The sequence below is a fragment of the Heterocephalus glaber genome, unplaced genomic scaffold (genome assembly GCF_053883595.1).
Source record: "Heterocephalus glaber isolate CG9 unplaced genomic scaffold, H.glaber_assembly_v1.0 deba00001613, whole genome shotgun sequence".
NCBI classification, from domain to species: Eukaryota; Metazoa; Chordata; class Mammalia; order Rodentia; family Bathyergidae; genus Heterocephalus; species Heterocephalus glaber.
The window spans coordinates 36,843,684-36,850,333 of record NW_028258384.1 but is presented as its reverse complement, the minus strand read 5'-3'; positions in this window follow the sequence as shown (position 1 = coordinate 36,850,333).

Here is a 6,650-nt window from a genome sequence, read left to right as displayed (position 1 = left end):
AGAATATCCTCAGGAGCAATGGAAAGTATACACGCAAAGCTCTTTGCAGTATTGCTGATCTACCAACTCAAAAGATGATTGCCATCATCAAATCTTAAAACAATAATGGCAAAGTCATGCTTTCACAGAGAAACCATAGGATATATATATATATGGTTATATACATATATATATGTGGTTAAATGTCTTGGCCTCAAGCAGAGCCCAAAACTTACTGTAGCATACTGGGCAAAACAGAGAACTTTCAGGACTAGCCCTCCCCTTGACATAGTCTGGGAAAGCCTGGTTGGGCAGCATCGTCATGTAGTTGAAAGTATGATAGTAGCCCCTTACCTATGCAGAATACATTCCAAGACGCTACCAAACACAATGTATACTATATTTTCACACACACACACATGCACACATGCACGCACACACTTCATGCCTTTTCTCTCTGAACTAAGCACTCATCACTCACTGTGGCCATAACTTTTGCAGTTTGAGTTGCAACAGAAAACCCAATATGAATTTCTTTTTCCTTTTTCACAATTTTACAGATAGAAGATTTATTCTTACTATAGGTCCTTAGGAAGCTCATCATACATACAAACTTGTTCTTTCTTTCTTTCTTTCTTTTCTTTTTTTTTTTTTTTTTGGTACTGGGGATCAAACTCGTGTCCTTGCAGGCAGGTGGCGGAACCACTGAGCTAAATCCCCAGCCCCAAAATTGTTTTCTTATTGAGTGGAGAACTTTTACCTTTTCATTCAAAGGAAACATTTCACACCTTCTTTTTGGTATATCTAAATCACTAACATTCTTGCTCTTGTGCTTTGGAGCCATTGTTAAGTAAAATACAGGTTACTTGAACATAAGCACTATGATACCAAAATAGTCCATCTGATAATTGAGACAGCTATTAAATGATTAATGAGCAGGCAGTGTATGCATTGTGGATAAGCTGAATACAGTGATGATTCACATTCCAGAAAAGGCAGAGGGGAATGGTGTGGGATTTCATCACACTACTTAAAATGGTGGACATTTAGAAACTTATGAGTTATTTTTGGAATTTTCCAAATAACATTTTTAGACCAAGGTTGACGACAGGTGACAACTTGTATAAAACAACATTGCAGATAGACTACTATGCAAAAGAGGAATGGTGACCAAGACACCTGAGTTGAATTCAACTAGCTTGAACAAGTCAGTCTTTCTTTGGGTATCAACTTTCTCTTTTGGAATCCAAAAGGATTTCAGTCATTCACCTCTAAATTCACTTCTAGCTTTAATATTCCTTCAAAACAACAGGAAGACTGGTGCAAAAGTACTAGCATTACAAACCTGGAAAGAGTTTGGCATCCCAAATTCCTAGCTCATCTTTCCAGACCATGATATAATAATTAAGGAATTGTTCCACTGAACAGAGACATGAACTGATTCATTCCAAGTTAAGTTAGGCACAGATGCATGGAAGATGAAAGATCCAGTATCTTCCCGAGACCCTTTTTTAAATTTTAAATTTAAGACAGGGTCTCACAGGGTATTCCAGGCTGACCTTAAACTCTCACTCCTCCTGCTGCAACCTCCTAAGTGCTGAGATTACAGGTGTGAGCCACCACACCCAGCTAGGAAGATTCATTTCTACTGTCTGTTTCTTCACATCCTTTGTTGTTGTAACTGTTGTTTTAACAAGCATGTATTGAGTGCTACTATGTTCCAAGTAATATGTATGTAAAAAGGTATTTTATGGCTAAAATTTCACACACAATATATATTTCAAGCATTTGAATGCATAAAATGCACATCCTTTTGCCGAGATTAAATGTTGCAAGAAAATTTTAAGTCTTTGATGCTGAAATTAACATAAAAATAAACATGGGCATTATTTCATGAATCAACATTTGAACAACAAAATAAGTGAACAAATCAGACCTGAAATTAGGGAGACTTGAGTTCAAATCCTTGCCAGTGATGAGTTCTTGCAGCACCAGGTAAGCGGCTTAACTTCTCAGAGGCTTTTTCCTCATATGTGATTCACAGTATTCTCCTTGCAAGGCAGTTGTGAGGATCAATGAGATCATATGCACATGAAGTAGCTAGCGACTTGTCTGGCAAGTAAGCTGTTCAACAACTATTTGCTTTAGAGATCCTCTCTTTTCAATTCCAAATATTCAATATTTTAATCCTAAGGCAGAAGTCAGAAGTACCCTAAGTGGGTCAAGTGGGCAGATTTCTGTTGCATAGTCTTTCACATCTGTAGTCTCAGGTCAAACTGACACCCTGTCCTGCCACAACATATCAGGAGTGTTATTAGTGGGGAAGAAGGGAGAAGGGGAGAAATCCAAGCATCTTCTACACATGCGATTGATTTTGAGATGTGGGCAAGCTGGCAGTTTGTATTTGCTCTTTTCCTGAAATCCAACACTGTCAGAAATCAATGTGCTGAAAATAGTTTTGGAGAGCTAGCTTGGAAATCCCTGGAGGATTCTGAGAGTTGTTGGCCACATCCATTCCTGTTCTAGGCAAGTCCCCTACCTTAATGTGGTACTATATTTGTTTTTGTTTTGTTTTGTTTTTTTGTTTGGTCCTGGGGATCAAACTCAGGACCTCATGCTTGCCAGGAAGGTGCTGTGCTGCTGAGTTAAATTCCCAACCCAGAGTGGTACTATATTTGTAAGATGAGCATTTAGGGCATTATCTCCTCCCTGTTATATGTGAAGATACAGCTATCAACACCTCATTATGGGAAAGCCAACAGCTTTGATTCATGGCTCTAGCAGTGGAGGCAGATGGGAAAAGAAGATAGATTTATTTTGACTTGAGATTACTATGAGATATTGATAATGGTATCCCATTTTGGAGTGAGTTAAAGGGTGTCATGGGGCCAGATGAATCTGCATCTCTTCTGAGAATTCTTGAGGAGAAACACGACAGTAGCAATCAATTTCCAAATTTACACTTGGGCCTCAATTTATACTTGTTATTAATAATGATAAAAATAGTAACAGCTATCATTTAAGTAGTTATGTGCTAAGTGATCTCAACCCTGTGAGGAAACTGGAGAGAGAGAGAGAGAGAGAGAGAGAGAGAGAGAGAGAGAGAGAGAGAATTTGCTTAAGATTCCACTAGTAATAAGTAAAAAGGGAAGTTTTGCTGGGCATGGTGGTGCACTCCTGTAATCCCAGCACTTGGAAGGCTGACGCAGGAGTATCACTGCACGTTTGAGGCCAGCCTGGGCTAAATAGTGAGTCCAAGGCCAGCCTGAAATACATAACAAGACCCTGTCTCAAAAAAAAAAAAAAAAAACCACGTTCTTAAGCCAGATCTGGCTAACTTCAAAGCCCGACCAGCTAACCTCACACCACTTGCCTGTTGTCCAGAGTCTCACATGACCTTTAGTTCATTCAGGCAAGGTCACTGATTAGATGTGGAGGACTAGTTTGTGGATAGAAAAGGGAGTAGAGTAGTGAAGTAGAGAAGTGAAAAGCCACAGGGAGTTTAAGCACAAGATCTCTGTCTCATTATTTGAGTTGTCTGAGTACTTGATTACACTTTCTCCTACTATGAAAGATGAGTAAGCTTTTTTACTTACTGTTTAAAATCAGGAAGTGATTTAGCTGTTTCAAGGACTCATTTGGCATAGATGGCATCTGCTTTCAAAGCACTTGGAGATTGAATATCTTCAGAACATTTCTCTCTTGGATGGGATTCTCCAGATATTGATGGATTTGTTTTTAGGGAAACAGAAGCAGAATAGAGGAATTAGGAGACAAGAGTCTCCATTTTGCCCTTGGATTAGACCCTAGTATGCTAATCATGTATATACACCAGGGATTCCAAAAATGAACATTTTGTATTCATTCTTAGTTCATCTCCATGCATCCAAGCCCCTTTCCAGAGCCTCCTCCACTTTGCGCTACTCTTTGAGGCAGAGCCTCAACTTCAGGGCTACTTCCTGCCGCCTTCCTCCACCTGTTTTCTTCATCAACCCTCCATCTGTTCTTCCTTCCAGATTTCATCTCCAGATGCCCTCCTTCCCCTGTAAGGGATACATAGTATGGTGTGTGTATGACCCACACAGCTCGTGATATGTTATCAGTTCACAGCACAATTATAGTTTCCATTCCTTCCCATATTTGATATTTATTTTAATCTGGCTTACAACAGTTTTTTTGTTTTGTTTTGTTTTGTTTTTTCTGGTACCAGGGATTGAACTCAGGTCCTTCCGCTTGTAAGGCAGGCACTGGAACCACTGAGCTACATCCCCGGCCCTGGCTTACAACAGTTTTCAGGAACACTGTCTAGAAAGGCGCAATTTGTCATCAGGGCAGGTGAATAATGAGCTGCAGTGATTGCAGAATGGACCATCTTTGCCAGTCTGTTGCCCATGACATTTTCTGGTTCTTCAGAGGTTGTACAGCATTATATTATATAAACTTAATCATGTTCATGAAGAGTGAGGAATCTACGATAATGAATTCTTAATTAGACTTTAAAAGCAAATACAACCGGATAAAAGATACATGGGATCTCTCTGTAGCATTTTTTACAATTGCATATCAATTTATAATTACTTCAAATTAAAGAGCTTCAAGCAGATAGAAGATCTTATTTAGTCTGGATTTTCTAAGTGAAAGAGACCAATGGATAATTGTATCCAAAAATTAAAGGCCAAAAGAACTCTGGTTCTGAGTGCAGAATCTATGCCCTGATGAATTTCAATTGTTTTAAAGTAAAAGAAAGAAAAAACCCCAAAAAATTATAGAAGGAAGAATGAGATATTTTTCATGGTATTGTTTATTCATCCCAATTCTGTTTTTCTCTTGCTGTTCTGGAGATGGAACTCAAACTTATGCATGCTAGGCAAGCACTTTACCACTGAGCTATACCTCCAGCCTGACAGTGTTCAGTCTTGTTTACCTTTTTTGACATTCAGTATGTTTTTCTTCAGTTGGGTCCATGGCAATCACTGAATTGTTGCTCCTGTTGACTCTATAAAAAAATAAAAGGGAGCTCACCAAGATGTTGATTTTAGAAAAAAGGATTTATCAACATTCTTGGAGCATTTGCATCCTCTGGGCCTCTCCCAACCCTGTTGGCCTCTCTTTTCCTTTCCTGACACATCGTCTTGAGCATCTCAAGATTGGATTTCATCCTATTTTCTATAGGAGACAGACCAGGCTTGCTTGGAAAGAAAAACATCCCTGGAGAGATTAGACTTTGACTAATTCTCATTTCCAGTATCTAAAGGCAGTGGATTAGATTAAGAAACGAATAACACAATACTGTGCTCCAATTGCTCTACATGAGCTCTCTTAATATATGGCATTTTTAATGGAAGCCGGCCAAGGTGCTTCTTAGAAGCAGATGCCGAGTACTATATTGGCCACAAGGCCCTGCAGGGATAGGAAGAGGACAAGAGGAATCACTTAGATTTATAGCAGACAAAAATGACTTTTGGTTTTTCTTCTTGCTCTGAGGTAAAAATTCAATCATAAGCTTCACAGTGAAGTGTGTGTTTGTGCAGACTGAAGGTGGGATGGGCAAAAATGGTTTGTTATAGCTAACATCTATGGGTAAATTAGCCAAATATTTAGCATTAAGCAGGACAATCCTGGGTTTTCACTTCCTGTTTCTTTCTGATACCCTTCCAACATGTTTTATTGCTCTATCTTCACTACTTACATCTTTCTTTTCCTCACCTTGTCTCCTTACATTTCTTCTTTCCCCTGGCCAAAAGAATTGTATTTACTTTCAAGTACACTCTAAAATATGTTCAAATTAAGGACTTATAAAGTAAAGAAATGAATCTGATGCTGGCAAACAAAAGAAAAATTTTAAAAAACAGGTGTGGAGGGGACAAGAGTTAAAAAAAAATAATTGAGATGTGTTATGTGCATGTACCAATTCCCCTCAATGAATGTGACCATTATGTACAGCCAACATGTACTAATAAAAATTTTAAATTTTTAAAAATTAAAAAATGTAATTGTCTTGGGATAATTCAGTGCATGATTGTTATCATAATATGCTGTAAATGTAACTAAATTGTTTTTGCTAAATTGCTACTTGTATATTCTTATAGTCATATAAGTGTCAAGAGCCATGTTCTTGGTCAATAAGAAACGGTCTTACTAAAAATGTATATTCTTGTGCTCGCTTCGGCAGCACATATACTGAAAATGTGTATTATTATTAATAAAATAGACATTAATCCTTGTACACTAAAAAATAATAAAAATAAGAAAACAAAACATGTTCAAATGGTGCCACTTGACTTAGAAAGCTAGCAAGTATTTTTGTCAGTTCCCCCTCATTGGCTCCTGTTGCTCTGGGTTTGCTTACTTCTGTGGGGTTAGACATCCCAGCCACCCTGAATGGCCCATACGTTTCTCCAAGTGTTCTGGAGTAACACATCCACTAGCCTTCTCATTTTCATCTGCCAACACTCTTTTCTCATTCTCTGGGCAGGTGAAAAGGCACTTACAACAATGCTTATTGTTTCTAAAATGCTGTAACAGTGAGCAAGAGCCATCTTAGAGGTCTGTAGAGGGAAAATGAAAGGGAGAGACATAATGTTCTTTACTCATTAGACCAGTATTACAAAAACTGCCCAAACAGTCACTGGCCTCTCCTACTGAGCCCACTTTCTTTCTATAGTGACAAG